This window comes from Macaca mulatta, chromosome X (assembly GCF_049350105.2).
Source record: "Macaca mulatta isolate MMU2019108-1 chromosome X, T2T-MMU8v2.0, whole genome shotgun sequence".
Lineage (NCBI taxonomy): Eukaryota > Metazoa > Chordata > Mammalia > Primates > Cercopithecidae > Macaca > Macaca mulatta.
Window position 1 is genome coordinate 125799613 of NC_133426.1, and position 17592 is coordinate 125817204.

A 17592-nucleotide genomic window follows, 5' to 3' on the forward strand; every position below is an offset into this window, starting at 1 on the left:
AAACCCTAGAAGAAAACCTAGGTAATACCATTCAGAACATAGGCATGGGCAAGGACTTCATGTCTAAAACACCAAAAGCAATGGCAACAAAAGCCAAAATTGACAAATGGGATCTAATTAAACTAAAGATCTTCTGCACAGCAAAAGAAACTACCATCAGAGTGAACAGGCAACCTACAGAATGGGAGAAAATTTTTGCAATTTACTCATCTGACAAAGGGCTAATATCCAGAACCTACAAAGAACTCAATCAAATTTACAAGAAAAAAACAACCCCATCAAAAAGTGGGCAAAGGATATGAACAGACACTTCTCAAAAGAAGACATTCATACAGCCAACAGACATATGAAAAAATGCTCATCATCACTCGCCATCAGAGAAATGTAAATCAAAACCACAATGAGATACCATTTCACACCAGTTAGAATGGCAATCATTAAAAAATCAGGAAACAACAGGTGCTGGAGAGGATGTGGAGAAATAGGAACACTTTTACACTGTTGGTGGGACTGTAAACTAGTTCAACCATTGTGGAAAACAGTGTGGTGATTCCTGAAGGATCTAAAACTAGAAATACCATTTGACCCAGCCATCCCATTACTGGGGATATACCCAAAGGATTATAAGTCATGCTGCTATAAAGACACATGCACATGTATGTTTATTGCAGCACTATTCACAATAGCAAAGACTTGGAATCAACCCAAATGTCCATCAGTGACAGACTGGATTAAGAAAATGTGGCACATATACACCATGGAATACTATGCAGCCATAAAAAAGGATGAGTTCGTGTCCTTTGTAGGGACATGGATGAAGCTGGAAACCATCATTCTCAGCAAACCATCCCAAGAACAGAAAACCAAACACCGCATGTTCTCACTCACAGGTGGGAATTGAACAATGAGATCACTTGGACACAGGAAGGGGAACATCACACACCGGGTCCTATTGTGGGGAGGGGGTGGGGGGAGGGATAGCATTAGGAGATATATCTAATGTAAATGACGAGTTGATGGGTGCAGCACACCAACATGGCACATGTATACATATGTAACAAACCTGCACGTTGTGCACATGTACCCTAGAACTTAAAGTATAATTAAAAAAAAAAAAAAAAAAGAATCTGTTTTCATTTATAACAGGACACAATTGGAGAAACTGGTTATTTTACCAAAGCTTTGACTGGAATGGTGTGCTTTCCTATAAGGAATCAAACTTGACTTGTGGCGCCAATAAAAGCCCCATGGGAAAACTGGCCTTATACATTGTCTAACAGTCCCTGTACAGGGTTCCTGACCTGTGCTAAGTAATGAATGCCACTTTCTGACAGGTGCAGGAGCCCTCAGTTTATCTTGGAACCTCAAGAGGGGAGGAATTCACCCAGTTCATAGGTGTTTTGTTTTGTTTGGCAGAGTCTCGATCTGTTGCCCAGGCTGGAGTACAGTGGTGTGATCTCAGCTCACTGCAACCTCCGCTTCCCAGGTCCAAGCAATTCGCCTGTCTTAGCTTCCCAAGTAGCTGGAATTACAGGCATGTGCCACAACACCCTGCTAAATATTTTTTGTATTTTTGTAGAGACAGGATTTCACCATGTTGCCCTGGCTAGTCTCGAACTCCTAACCTCAAGTGATCCGCCTGCATTGGCCCCCGAGATTGCTGGGATTACAGGCATCAGTCACTGTGTCTGGCCCCAACTCATAGGTATTTGATGGTACAAATTCATGGCTGGGCTTGGCTTTAAAAAAGTCTTATCTGAGATTCCTTCTATGGAACAAAGTTCCATCAACGCCAATTTAAAAACCTGTGTAAAAAATAATAACTCTTGCTGCACTGTATACAAATAATCAGGCCAAGTATAATAAAGCAAATAAGTCCTACCATGATTTATCTTTAGTAAAGATGGAAAACTGGAGAGAGAAAAATTATGTTTCAAAAACTATAGTACACCTGTTGTTAGATTCTAGTCTTGCCTAATGTTTTTCAGTTTTTATTATTTTCTACAGTCTGGACCAAATTCTATTTTTTCTTGGTTACAAGTCTTCGAAATAATGTTTTCCATTTTTTTCCTTCTTTTTTCCCCCATTTTTCCTAATTAGGAGTCACTGAAAACTAAGCTGTGCTTTCATAAAGCCCTGTGAACTGAAGCCAGACAACTTAAACTTTAGAAGAAAATAACAGCAACCTATTTACATACATAAACCACTTTCATACCTGCCTACTGATGTATGGATTTCAGACTAATATGGCTTATACCAATTTTCCAGGATTGTTCTTTTGTTTGTTGTTGTTGTTGTTCATTTTGTTTTTGTTTTTTTGAGACGGAGTTTTACTCTGCCACCCAGACTGGAGTGCAGTGGCACGATCTTGGCTCACTGCAGCCTCTGCTCCTGCGTTCAAGCAATTCGCCTGCCTCAGCCTCCTGAGTAACTGGGACTACAGGTGCCCACCACCATGCCCAGCTAATTTTTTGTGTTTTTAATAGAGACAGAGTTTCACCATGTTGTCCAGGCTGGTCTTGAACTCCTGACTTCAGGTGATCTGCCCGCCTTGGCCTCCCAAAGTGCTGGGATTACAGGCGTGAGTGACCACGCCCAGCCTGTTGTTTTTCTCCCTTCTTCTCCCTATGTTCACTTCATAGGACATGAAACTTCACAACCTGCTAAAAATGAACTTTCCTAATAATTCAGGATCTAACCATCTAGAAATAAACCAACCTAGCCATGAGAGATCAGACGAAACCTGAGACCAGAGACTCATTTTCTTCTGAAATGCTTTCTCCAAAAGATTTTGAAAAAGAAAAGGGGGGGGAATGTGAAAGGAAATAAATCTTAGGACCCCAAAATCACTAAGCTAAAGGGAAAAGTCAAGCTGGGAACTGCTTAGGGCAAACCTGCCTCCCATTCTATTCAAAGTCACCCCTCTGCTCACTGAGATAAATGCATATCTGATTGTCTCCTTTGGAGAGGCTCATCAGAAACTCAAAAGAATGCAACCATTTGTCTCTTATCCACCTAGGATCTGGAAGCCCCCTCCCCACTTCAAGTTGTCCCACCTTTGCTTCGAATTGTCATTCCCCCTTTCTAGACCAAACCAATGTTCATCCTACATATGTTGATTGATGTCTCATGTCTCCCTAAAATGTATAAAACCAAACTGCGCTCTGACCACCTTGGGCACATGTCATCAGGACCTCCTGAGGCTGTGTCATGGGCACATGTCCTCAGCCTTGGCAAAATAAACTTTCTAAATTAACTGAGACCTGTCTCAGATATTTGGGGTTCACATAACTCAGGCTTTGGCTTCCAGTGTTTAAAAGACGCCTTGAGTCTTCCTTTCCAAAGCATGCCTTCCGTGCTAGTGTGTCTGGATCCAGCCTCAACAACAGCAAAATTTGAGAGAAAAGCTTAAAAATATACAAAATATCCATGTAAGAGGCCTAACATCCGTTTACATGAAATTCCAGAAAGAAAGCAAAAACAAGAGAGGAAAAGAGGTAATTTTAAAAACAGAAAAAAATGTCTCATAACTGAAGAAAAATTTCAGTTTGAAAGATCACTGAGTGGGAATTAGGATGAAAGAAAAAGCCTCACACCTAAAGACAGCCTTATGAAATTCTAAAATATCACGAATAAAGGGAAGATACTTAAGGCTTCCAGAAAGAGGGAAAAAATTATGTACAAAGAAATGGAAATCTTCATTAACAGCAATAGATGCAAACAAAACAAAGCAAAACAAAATAATACCTGTGAATTTTGAGGGAAAATGACTTTGAACCTAGAATTCTATATTAGTCAAATATAAGAATAAAAATAAAAAGACATGTTTAGGCATGAAAGAACTCAGAAATTTTACCCCCCAGCTCTCTTCTCTGAAAAAAATTACTTGAGGATGTACTCTAACAATCAAAAAAAGAGATCCAAGAAAGAGAAAGACCTGGGATCTAAGAAACAGAGATGATAACCCAGGAATGCAATGAAAAAAAAAAAAATCCTAAAATGGTAGCTGTGAAGGAGGGAGGCATAGAAAAAGTGGGTATACGTTAGAGCATTTAACAAGTCATCTATGTGAACGACTATGTGAAGGTATCAGTAATATGGGTGACAAAGGCACCTATATCTTCTGCCAAAAAATAATTAGAAATTCTAAGAAAGGAAAACTTCCTCAAAAAGTCATGATCCATATATCAAACAATCTAAAATGTGGCATAACTCAGCAATTGGAGTGTAAGAAAAGAGAAACCATTTGAACTGGAAATTTGTACTATTTCCCTTCAAGTGGCCTAGGTATAGAGATATAGGATGACATCTCCTCCAGTGATCAAATCACACATTCTCTTTTCTGCAACTAATAACATTTACAAAATTATAATTTTGCAAGTGATGTTTATTGGCTTTCAGAATCAACCTATAGACAAAGCATGAAAGACAAATATAGTTATAGAATGGAATGTAAATATGAAAATGGTTTAAACTTTAACAATGTAAAAGTACTCAAATAACCAGGAGGAATGGGGAGTAATTTCTTCATTTGACAGAGTAAGCCTCAAGAAGTAAGTATAAATGGAAGCTTAAGTATGTTATGCAAAGTGTTAACGGTAAACAATTGAGGAGCTAACAAAAAAGAGAAAAGGAAAGAGGAAAGTCAATACTGCTTAAAGGAAATAAATCAAGATTTCAAAGTAAAAGCATCTTATTAAGAATTATGGAAATAACCAACAGAAGAAAACAATCCCAGAAATGGTCAAAAGAGGCTCAAAGGTATCAAATGATACTCTGATTAGTAAGACTGAGGGTAAAAGCAGGAAGAATCTTTGTACTTTTAATTTTGTAACCTCCCACATAGCTATTCCATTCATTCATTCATTCATTCCTTCAGCAAATACTTATAGAACATTACTATTGTACCAGGCATGATTCAAAGCACAGTGATACAGGATAGACAAGGCAGAGAATATTCCTGCCCTCAAGGAACTCATATTCTAGTGGGCAAAGGTATACAATAAACAAGTAAATCTTTTTCCCAAAAAGATAGGTACAAATATTAAGTGCAATGAAAATTATAAAACAAAATAAAGTGATAATAACTTGAGTGATCAGGGAAGGCCTCTCTGAAGAAGTAAAATTTGAGCTAAAATACTTTTTTATATGAGAAAGGTATAGGATCATAATCCCTTTCTTCCAAGGAGGCTCCGTGGCCCCTGTGCAAATTTACATACTTCCTCCCCAGCAACCAGCTCAACAAACCAAGGAATTTGCGGAAAGGCAGCATTTGTCAAACCACAAAAAATCTTGTTACACCCTTAGCCCAGAGCAATGATTACCTACCTGCCTCAGATTTACCCAGAGAGCCTTTCCAAGTGATTGTTCCCAGAACAAGGAAGACATGCTGCAAAGTGACTTGTTGGAAAATGTTCAAGTAGCACTTTCTTTCCCTAATGATTCCCTAACCTGTGTCCAGCAGCACCATGAAGAGATCCAGGATCATCTCAAGGCGGGTTCTCCAGAGAAGCATACTGAAGGGAGACCTACTACATAAGCAGAACTGCCTGTTCATCCCTGACAGCAAAGCCCCATATGTAGGTCCTAAGTCTGTGCTATGATGCTATTGTAGCTCGTTACCAATGCTCTTTTGAAACACACAGCATGAAGCACCTTGACTTACTCAACATCCTGTACTACACTGAGGCATGTTTTTGGCCACAGGAAAACAAAAAAGGCTAAAGAAGCTCAACAGAGCTACCCCACCCTCCCTCAATCACCAAGTGTTCCCAGGAGACATTCTTTACCTTCCTCACCAATTCTCTGCCAACTGTGGTCATAACATAATAATCATTGAAATCAACACCTTCATGAGAACAGCCCACTTTCTTTCTTCAGCTGGACCACTTTCCTCCCCAGTTATCTCTACCTTATTCTTCAGAGACATAATTGTTCCACTTCTAACACAGCCTACCCTGTAACATCTGACTGGGGAGCCCAATTTGTGTAAAGTTTCTATAGAGCACACTTCTGATCCACCATGTCCAAATCCACTTGTCCATTGCCCACAACAACCAAACTGAACAACAGCCAGATAGAACAAGTAAAACAGATTTTGGGGGAGATTCTGGTTGTCACTCACCTTCAACCAATAAGATAACTGGGCCACACACCTCCCAAATGCTAAATTTGCCTTCCACACTCTGCACTCATCTATTAGAGCACCTCTTTTCACAGTCATTGCAGCTTTCTTTCTCATACCAACCAGCTGCATCACCATCTTTTGTATTGGTCAACAGATGTCAATTACCTATTATGCACCAGACACTGTACTGGATGTGAGGGTCATGGCTGCCCATAGGCCATGAGGTGCCTGCATGCAAATTTGAAAAAGGCTCTCCAGATGTACACCTCTGCACCAGGTTGCATGAATTGGTGAGTACAGTGAAGACTGGATTTCAATCCTTACTGACCCTCTCAACCAGATTCCCTTGTACAGTGAACAATTGTACCCAGCAGGCCTATGGGGATTTGACAATAAAAGTCTTGTCACTAACTGGAAGCATTCTAGATTCCCCCAGGAAGGCCAAAGGGACATCTGCATTTTCCAAATATTTTATCAAGCTCTCCTACTCCAGTGTCTGCTCCACCTGCTGCTATTACATACCCAAGGACCACTCCCAGGGCCCAGTTATATATCTGGAGATTATGAACCCTGTCACCTTTGCCTTCAGCTTCCCCTTTTTCATGTATACCCACCTCACCATTCACCATTCCTCACTAGACTCAGCTGGCCTCAACTCCACCCAGCACCTCACTGTGTACTTTATACCCATAGGATCCAATGTTGCACAAAAAGAAACCCAAAAGACATGATATGGGAAAATTTGGAGCAAGACACTACCTCCAGTACTGATCTTACCTCACCCCATTTAGCAGGGAGGAAGTGAAAGGCAGGAGGGGACATGTCCAATCCTGCTTTTTCTTAGGCTGATCAAGTCACCCTCAAACAGATGGCCAACCTCTATTGAGAGGGGCCTTCACATCCCTCTGCCTTGGCCAAACACTGTGTTCTTCGTACCTCATTCCCAGATTGTGCCAGCTGAAGCAAAACCCAGTGAAGACCACCTTTACCGTTAATTTTAGCAGAATACATAAAACCCCAGTCTACGGCATCTGCCTTCCCCTTTTCCACCACCATCGAGGAACACTGGCAGATAGGTAACTTACTAAGAGGCCTCAATGAAGTGGTCTCTCCCAGAGAAAGGGCAGGTTTGACCCAAGGCAAATTCCAGATTCTCTGCTCAGAGCCGCAGGAAGAAATGCTAAAACCAAACCAAGCAAAACAACAGAAACCCCAGCAGTCTTTCATCTGCTCTAAATCTAGATGATTTCATAAGTGTGTCCATCATGAAAGGATCCCTAGGGGTTTGCTTGTACTAGAGCAGCATAAACATTTACATTGCCTTTTTTCTGCTGACAGATCAGTGAGAGGGAAGGGCCTCATCTGGCAATTTAAAGCAATACCATGCAGTCATCCCAAAGCCAGTTCTTTGTGTATGTAAGTAGCTGCCTTTGCCGGAGCCTTAAGGTGCTGGGAGCTCAGGCTCCTGAGTCAAATGATCTGGGTTCAAATCTCACCTCTACCACCTACAATCTGAACTATAAGGAAGCTGTATGGTGTTACAGAAAGTACACAGGCTCTGGACACTTTGCTGCCAAGTGTAAATTCCTGCTGTCCCACTTACCAGCTGTGTGGCCTTTATGATATACTGTGCCTCAGTCTCCTCATCTTTAAGATGATAGTTATACTTCCTGTAACATCACAGGATTGTTATGAGGCTTAAATGAGACCATCCACAACCTCACCTACAGTAAACGTTTACTAAATCTTAGTGATTATTATTCCATTCTGAGTCTATTTCTCATTCCTTGAAAATGAGAAGGAAAGGGGCACTGCTCTGCATAATCACGTAAGGCACCATCGCCCTTGCGATCTGGGAAAGTTGGGAGAAGGTTTCTTTTCTTCCATTTGGAGTTAGACAGCATTCTCTCCGAGAATCTGTTGTTTTGCCTGAAGAGATAGACGTGCGTGTCTGTGTTTCATCCAACCGTTACCCACTGGATACCAGGAAAAACAAAAAAGCATTTATCTCTCTGTGACCCCTACTGATGGAGACCTTTGGAAAGGGATGACACCTGGAATGCCAGAGCCTACCCTAACCTGTCCATTTGGAAGGCTCAGAGCCATATGCCAGGCTGAATAACTAAGATGTGGGCCAATGGGCTTTAGGGGAGATAGAGGTGGGACCTGGGGCAAGACCAAATCCTGGGAGTAGGGGGTGGGTGGAGTTTCATTTGATGGGTTGAAAGAAGAGGAAAAAGGTAAAGCTGAATTCAAAGAAGAAGGGCATGAGGGTTCTCTCTGTAATGGGCCTCTCTGGTGATTTTCTCTTGGTCTACAGACATGGACATGGACAGTAGATCATTTTTTTAAAGTCCCCATACTTGAAACTCCTTTCAGTTATTCACAGGCCTTCTGCAAAATCTGTACAACCCTGGTGGTGATTTTGGGAAGTATAAATGAGAGGACAGTATAGGAATGTGTGGTGTCCCTTCATTCACTCACCAGTGTCTGTTTATCCTTCTTAGAAGGGGACTTGAGTGCTGGATTTCTGGAGGAGATCAGCAGAAAATTGAGTGTTGGTCCATGGAACAGCAGAGAAGAGTAGCTACCAGACGAATGGCTCAGGGAAGGACATGGGCCTAACCCTCTACTTTGTGATATGTATACTAGAAGAAAATGGTAAAGGAGGAACAGCGGGATGACATTGGAGCTATTGTGTATCTTTGGGTGTGTTACTTAACATCCTGGTGCCTCAGTTTCCTCATCTGAAAAATGAGGATAATGATAGCAGTACCTAGCACATAAGACTGTTATGAGAATGAAATTAGTTAACATTTGCAAAATATTTCAGTGACCAGCACACATTAACCATATTAGAAGTGTTTGTTAAATAAAATTAAAGTTCAACTGACAGAAGTGTGGAGTGACTGATAAATGATATATTGAAAATGCAGAGCTGGGCAGTAAAAATTGCTTTTTCCTCTTCAGGAGAAAGACACAAGTATTCTGGCCACGAGAATGTGTACTCCAATATGCAGCAGGGGGCCAGGGCTCCACTGCTTTCCATGTTAAGCTTATTTTCCCACAGAGGACCAGACTCCACTGTGGTCTAATGCAGATTTGTTTCCCGTCCAGCCAGAATACAAAGCAGGACGGTGATTCCAACCCCAAGTGAAAAAGAATTTCCTTTTTGAAATACTCTTGCACATATGCACAAACATACATCAACAAGGGTGTTCACTGCAGCATTTCTTGCAATAGTGAAAAACAGGAGCCAATGAAAATGACAACTAACAGGGACTGGCCAACTGATAAAGATTAAACCAAAAAAAAAGAAAGAAAGAGGTGCATGTATGTGGATGTGCACTGATAAGTAGCCAAAATATACCATTTCATGAAGAAAATAGAAGCAGAATAGTATGAATAAATATCATCTTGTTACCAGTGGAGGGTGTCCAGATTCTTGGCATTTTGAACAAAGAATTGGACAAAACACATAAACAAAGCAAGGAAAGAATGAAGTAACAAAAGCAGAGATTTATTTAAAACGAAGGTACATTCCACAGTGTGGGAGCAGGCTGAGTAGAGGCTCAAGAGCTCTGGATACAGAATCCTCTCGGTCCAAATACCCTCTAGAGTTTCCCATTGGCCACTTTGTGCTCACCTCATGTAAATAAAGTGGTGGCCCACCATCAGTCTGATTCCAATCAGAGGCTGAAGTGAAGTTACAAAATTACACCCAATCAGTATTGGTTGCAGCAACCAATCAGGGGCTGAAGTGAAGTTACAGAGTTGCCCTCCTATGCAAAAAGCAACCAATCAGAGGTACTTTCAATTTCCCATCTGTGGTGCAGAAAAGGTGGGGGTTTGCAAAGGCAGTAGCCACTGGTCCTTTTGTTACTTAGGCATGGAAAGTTAGGGTTTTCCTTTCAATTTAGTTCTAGGAAGTCAGCGTGAAACAGCCTTAGGTTCCCTGCCTCCAGACGTTATTCTCCTGCCTCAATCTCTGTGGGGTGTGTGTGGGTGTGTGTGTGTGTATATCCCTTTTAGACACACACACGCACACACACACACACCCCCCATATGCTTATATAAACAGCAAAAACTCCTGGGTAGATAAACAAGAAAATGGTAACAGTGGTTACCCCTGTGGAATGGAGCTGCAGATGAGGGTAAAGGGAAAGGAGATTTCACTTGAATTTTGGGGGTTTATTTTTATTTTGGCTTACACAATAAAACTAGTTTTATTTGGCTTACACAATAAAATTAGGTTTTTTGTGTGTGTTTTTTCTGATTATATAAGCAATATATGTTTATTCTTTTTTCATATTTTAACTTTTGATTTGGAAATAATTTCAGACTTATAAAAAAACTTGCAAACACAGTACAAATAATTCAAATATCTGCCCCCTACTAGCTTCCCAAAAGTTAACATCTTATATAACTACATGCAATTATCAAACCTAGGAAATTAACATCGATATGATACTATTGACTAATCTAGAGGCTTTATGCAGAAGTCGTCAATTGGCTCACTACTGCTCTTTTTCTGGTCTAAGATCCAATACAGGATCCCACACTGTATTTAGTTGTTATATTTCCTCGGTCTCCTGCAGTCTGGTACAGCTTCTCGGTCTGTCTTTGTTTCTCATGACCTGGACACTTTCGAAAAGTAACGGCTAGTTATTCTGCAGAATGTCTCTCAATTTAGGTTTGTCTCATGTTTTCTTATGACTAAGTACAGGTTATGCATTTGGGAAAAGAAAACCACAAAATTAATGCAAGGCCCTTTTTGCTGCATCCTATTCGGAGACACGCAATGCATATGTCTAATTACTGGTTGTGTTAACTTTGACCACCTGGTTAAGGGGTATCTGTTGGGTTGCTCCACTGTAAATTTACTCCTTTTCTTTTCCAAATTAGTTTATAGTTTGTGGAGAGGTAGTTTGAGACTATATGAACATCCTGTTTCTCATCATGCTTTGCCCACTAATCCTTTGATGATTCTTGCCTAACACAATTATTACTGTGATATTTGTCAGATGGTGATTTTCTATTTCCGTCATTCCTTCTACATTTATTAACTGGCATTCTTCTGTGAGAAAGTGCTTTCCCTTCTCCCTAGGTATGAATTCCATTATTTCTTTATGTAACTATGGACTTGCCAACAGAACATACTGTCATACTTTTTAATTTTTGCTGATCTGATGGGGGCAAATGATATCCTGGTGTTGGTTTAATTTGCATTTACCTAATTATATGTGAGGTTACAAGGTTAAGGGGCTATTTACAGATGATAGACAGATAATTGTCTGTTTATGTATTTCTCCATTTTTCTATTGAGTTTTGGGGACCTATGCCCATCAATTTTGAAGCATTATTTGTATAGTCACAATTCCAGCCCCTTTATCTGTGATACATATTGCACATATTTGCTTCCAGTTTCTGAGTTGTTTTTTGATGTTGATTATGATGAGGCTTTTTTGCCATGGAATTTTTAAATGTAGTCAAGTTTATCCATTTTTTTTCTTTTATTGCTTCAAGATTTTGAGTCATGATTAAAGAGTCTTTCCCTACACCAAGGGTAAAAGGGAATTTGTTCATATATTCTTCTTTTTTTCTTTTTTTGAGACAGGGTCTCACTCTGTCACCCAGGCTGGAGTGCAGTGGCATGATCTCAGTTCACTGCAACCTCCACCCACCAGGCTCAAATGATCTTCCCACCTCAGCCTCCCAAGTAGCTGGGACCACAGGTGTGCACCGCCACTCCCGGCTATTTTTGTGTGTGTGTATTTTTAGTAGAGGCAGGGTTTTGCCATGTTGCCCAGGTTGGTCTCGAACTCCTGGCTCAAACAATCCACATGTCTCAGTCCCCCAAAGTGTTGGGATTACAGGAGTGAGCCACTGCGCCCAGCCTCTTTTAATATCTGTATAGTTTCATGTATTACACTTGGATCCTTGATCCATTTAGAGTTGATTCCTGTGTATGGTGTACAGATTGGATCTCATTTTATATTTTTCCAGATAACTAGTCAGTATACCCAGCATCTTTTACAAATCTTTGTCCCAGTAACATATATTTATTCTTTAAAAATTCTGGTGATAGATAGAAGTTTAAGGAAGGAAAAAAATCACAAACAAATCCTACTCAGAGATAACCACAAATTATGCTTTGGTAGACTGCTCTGGCTTAAATATTTGACCCCTCTGAAACTCATGTTGAAACGTACTCACCAATGTAACAATATTAAGAGGTGAGTCTTCTAAGAGGTGATTGGGTCATGAGGGCTGTGCCCTCATGAATGGATTAATCCATTCATGGATTCATGGATTCATGGGTAATCATGTGACTGGGTCTGTTATAAAAGCCAGTTTGGCAAGCTCTTGTCCCCTCACCATGTGATGCCCTCTGCCATATTACGATGCAGTAAGAAGTCCCTTACCAGAAGTGGTCCCTCAACCTTGGACAACCAGCCTCCAGAACTGTAAGAAATAAATTTCTTTTCTTTGTAAATTACCCAGTCTCTGGTACTCAGTTATAGCAACAGGAAACAGATTAAGACAATGACCATACTTCCCTACCTTTCCCTATTCATACACACACGCACAAACACACACACACACACACACACACTTTTACAAAGATGGGATCTCATACATGCTGTTTTTATCACGGGCATGTTTATCCACGCTTTTTTTTTTTTTTTTTTTTGCCCAATCCCTAAACATAATTAACAGCCTGTTATGTGACCTTTAGCACCTTTAGTCATGTCCAGTTATTCATACACAAACCTATTCATATATGCATAGGCTGTTCTTGTTATTTGCTTTACAAATAACAAAACGGGATCATACTATGTATGATTCTCAGCATTGTCTCTTTGCCACTTAATGAAACTTTGAGGAATTCCTCTAAGTCTGCTGGCATAGACTTAATTCCTCCTTTTTTGTTTTTGGTTTTTTAGAGACAGGATCTTGCTCTGTTGAACAGGCTGGAGTGCAGTAGTGCAATCATAGCCTACTGCAGCTTTGAAGTCCTGGGTTCCAGCGATCCTATTTCAGCCTCCTGAGTAGCTGGGAGTAAAGGTGTATGCCACCACACCTAGATAATTTTTTTTACTTTTTATTTGTAGAGACGGGGTCTTACTATATTGCCCAGACTGGTCTTGAACTCCCGGCCTTAAGAGATCCTTCCACCTTGGCCTCCCAAAGTATTGGGATTACAGGCGTGAGCCCACACCCAGCCCTAATTCTTCCTTTTTAATGGTTAATATTCAATACTGTTGATGTATTATTAAATGTTGATGGGCATTAACTGTTTTCCTTTTTTGCCACTGCAAACTGAGCTATCACTAACATCCTTGTACACATATCCTTTTATAGTAGTGTTCTCATTTTTGTAGTACTTTTCAACTTAAACTCGTCTATACTGTGAATTTTTATCATGAACAACTATTAATTTTATTTTAAAAAGCAAAATCTATCACTGTATAGAGCTTGAGCTTTACAATCAGATGCATCTGAATTCAAATCCTCTAAAACTCAGACACTGCTGGTGGGAGTGTGAAATAATGCATCCACTTTGGAAAACCATTTGGCATAATTTACTAAACTTGAGCATACATATACACTGTGAGCCAGCAAATTTACTTCTAAGCATATTCAACACAAATACATGCACATGTATAACTCAGAGAAGTGTCCAAAGATATTCTTATCACTTCTATTTGTAATAGCTCAAAACAGAATATTCCAAACGTCTGACAATAGTAAAAATCAATAGATTGTAGTATATTCTGACAATATAATGCTGCATAGAACCTTTTCTCAAAAATGTGATCTGTGGATCTCTGAGGAGTCCCCAAAACCTTTACAAGGGGTCCTCAAGGTCAAAATCATTTTGATAACACTAAAAGGATATTTGCCTTCTTCACTACATTGACACATTGACATTTGTACTGATGGTGCAAAAGCAAAGGTATATATATATTGCCAGCACCTCAGCACAAATCAAGGCAGTAGTACCAACTGTACTGGTATTCATGGCATTCTTCACCCTACACACTCACAGTAAACAAAGTCCTTGATGAAGCAGTAAAAATCAATTATATCAAATCTGATCATTGGGTACATTTTCCATATGATGAACTAGAAAGCATGCATAAGGCACATCTGTTACACACCAATGTATAATGGTTGTCTCGAGGAAAAGTACTTGTTAGAGTTGTGAGCTGAACTAGACAATTTTGTCATGGAACCCTATTTTTACTTGAAAGAATGGCTAACAGACAAACTACAGTTATTCAGATTTAGGCTTTTGGCAGACACTTCCTGGAAAATGAACAAAGTGAGTCTGTCACTTAACTAGCAGTATTTGCTACCAATGATAATATTGGAGCTTTCTCCAGGCACAGTGCCTCACGCCTGTAATCCCAGCACTTCGGCAGGCTGATGTGGGAGGATTGCTTGAGCCCAGGAGTTCAAGACCAGCCCCAGTAATACGGTGAGATCCCATCTCTAAAAAATACATAAATAAATAAAATATATGGGAGCTTTCAAGTAAAAAATAGAATTTTGGAAAATCTGTATGAGCTTGACAGTGTCCCCATGCTTAAAGACTGTCCTGATGAGGTCTGTGGTACTAGTAACAAATGTGACTTTTTAAATAATATATGGCAAAATCTGTGAATATTTGGAAGGTCTGCCTGCATACCTCAGTAAAACAACATTTTCCAAAAGACTAATGCGTGTTGTTACAAAATTAAGCATGGATGGGTAAAAGATTAATTCAAAGTATGTTATAAATTAATGGATTTTTAAAACAACTATATTAAGGAATAATTAACATACAATAAACTGCACATATTTAAAGTGTATGATCTGATAAGTTTTGATATATGTGGATACCTGTGAAACCAGCATCATAACAAAGATAATGAGCACATCTAAAAACTCAAAAGTTAGCTCATGCTCCTTTGTATTCTCTCACTTGCCCACTTGTTTCTCCTCTCCAAACCATCCCCAGGCAAACCCTGATCTGTTTCCTGTCCCTATAGATTAGTTTGCATTTTCTACAATTTTATAAAAATGGAATCACATAGGCCAGGCGTGGTGGCTCACGCCTGTAATCCCAGCACTTTGGGAGGCTGAGGTGGGCAGATCACGAGGTCAGGAGATTGGAAACCCTGTCTCTACTGAAAAATACAAAAAATTAGCCAGGCATGGTGGCAGGTGTCTGTGGTCCCAGCTGCTCCGGAGGCTGAGGCAGGAGAATGGCCTGAACCCACGAGGCAGAGTTTGCAGTGAGCCAAGATTGTGCCACTGCACTCCAGCCTGGGCAACACAGTGAGACTCCGTCTCAAAAAAAAAAAAAAAGAATCATATAGTATGTGCTTTTTGTCTAGCTTCTTTTACTCAGCATAATCATTTTAAGATTTATCCATATTGTTGCATGTAGTATTTCACTGCATGGATACAGCACAATTTATCCATTCACCTACTGATGGGTATTTGGTTTGTTTCTAGTTGTTGGCTATTATAAATAAAGATGCCTTGAACATTCACGTACAAGTCTCTGAATGTACATAGGCTTTCATTTCTCTTCAGTAAATACCTAAATAGAATGGCTGGGTCATATGGCAGGTGTATGTTTAACATTTTTAGAAACTGCCAAAATGATTTCCAAATGCGTTGTGCCATTTTGCAGTCTCACCAGCAGTGAATAAGAGTTCCATTTGCTCCACATCCTCATCAACACTTGGTATGGTCAGTTAAATCACTTGGAAACAGTTTGATTCTTTTGGCTTTGCTTTTGTGGTTGGTTAGGTGGGTCTGCAACAGCACTTAGTCTTGGCTAGTTATTTCCCATTACTGAGGCAAGACCTCCTGACTACTCAATGTCCCATGAATTATGAGTTTCTCCAGTCTGCCTGGCAGGAAGAAGCACTATTTCTGGCCCTATGTGAGCACAAGGCACAGTTCCCTCTAATCATGTCAGATGGTTATTTGCCACCTTTGAGTAGCTTTCTCACACATACATGCTGATCAGTACTCTACTGAGTACTCTAGGTCTTTCTTAGAGTAGCTCTTTCCTCTCTTGCCTTCTTTCCTATGAGCTTTCTTTTCTTGGTCTCCCTGGACCCTCAGTTCTGTCTCCTTAATTCAAGGAGGTCCACCAGGCTCTACTTCAGTACCCTTCCCTATGTCACTTTCTGAAAATTTCTGAAGGAAACAGGCTAAGGTTATCATAGGGCTCCCCTTGTTTGTTCCCATCTCTCTGGGATTACTGTCCTTCATTGCCTAATGTTCAATGTCTCAAAACCCATTGTTTCATGTATTTTGTCTGTTTTTATTTATTGTTTCACACAGGAGGGTATGCCTGGGTTCTGTTACTCTATCTTGGCCATGAAACCTAAGTCTCCCATTCTTTTTTCAGTCCAGGAAACTGAGACCCAGAGCAACAAATTGGCTTGCCCAAGTTTGTACCAGTTAATGAAGAAGCCACAGAGAGAAATTTAGAGGTCTCCTGACCTCTAAATCTGAAGCTGAGACAGGGCTGTTTCTTATCTTTCCAGCTTCAGAGATGGCTTGACAACAGAAGGTTAATTAATCAGCCACAGACAAAGTAAATATGCATGACCTACAGTCTCTGAAAGGTACAGACCAGCCTGCCCACCCATCCTTGATCAATCAGCAAATATTTATTGTGCACCGATGTGGAATGCCTCATGTGAGACATTGCTGGGGACAGAAAATGATGCGCCACTATCTCTGCGGACAAGGTCTCAAGTCTAGTTGGGAAAAAGCTTGCATGCGAAACATTTCCATCTTTACACTCTCATATACTGTGTCACTCAACTCCCCAGCCAAAAGAGTCAAGAGGCATCGTAATTTGTGGGCTTTTCTCAGGAAAGGCTTCCCAAAGGAGGGAGGACTTGGAATCAGAAGATGGGTGATATGCCCTTACTGAGGAGGACAGTGAAGGCAGGACATTATCGCCATATGGCTCTTGTTAAAAATATACTCATAACTTCAGAGGGTCTTTGGCTATGTGAAAAGCCTAAGCCTTGAGATAAGAGAAGAAGGTGATATTGTCCCTAACCAGAGGGCAGACTAAGGGATTTGATGGAAGTCTTGTGGTGAGGAAGATGCGTCATGGGGCATCCCCGTCTCCTACTGCAGTGCTATGACCAGGGCTGCCTCTACTCTTTCTTAGCAAAAACATATACTACCAAGTAGATTTTTAAAAATATAAGAACAGAGTATTCCTGCTTTCTTTATCTTTTTCCTGTCTGTTTCCACCCATTCTTGCTTCATAACTTTTAACAGGACCATTGCTATTCACTTCAGAGGACATAACATGTTACAAACTAACAAACAAAAAAATATATATACATATATATATATATATATATGCAAGTGTCTTACCAGGTCACGAAGAGCTGGGCTGTCCACTTGAAGCTGCAGGACAAACACTACAGACC

General features: G+C 40.3%; 1 protein-coding gene across 1 annotated transcript in view; it reads right to left on the reverse strand.

Moving 5' to 3' along the window:
- LOC144338803 (A-kinase anchor protein 17B-like) overlaps positions 1–17592 on the reverse strand; it is a 138610-nt gene that overhangs the window by 63026 nt on the left and 57992 nt on the right. The window lies entirely within an intron of this gene.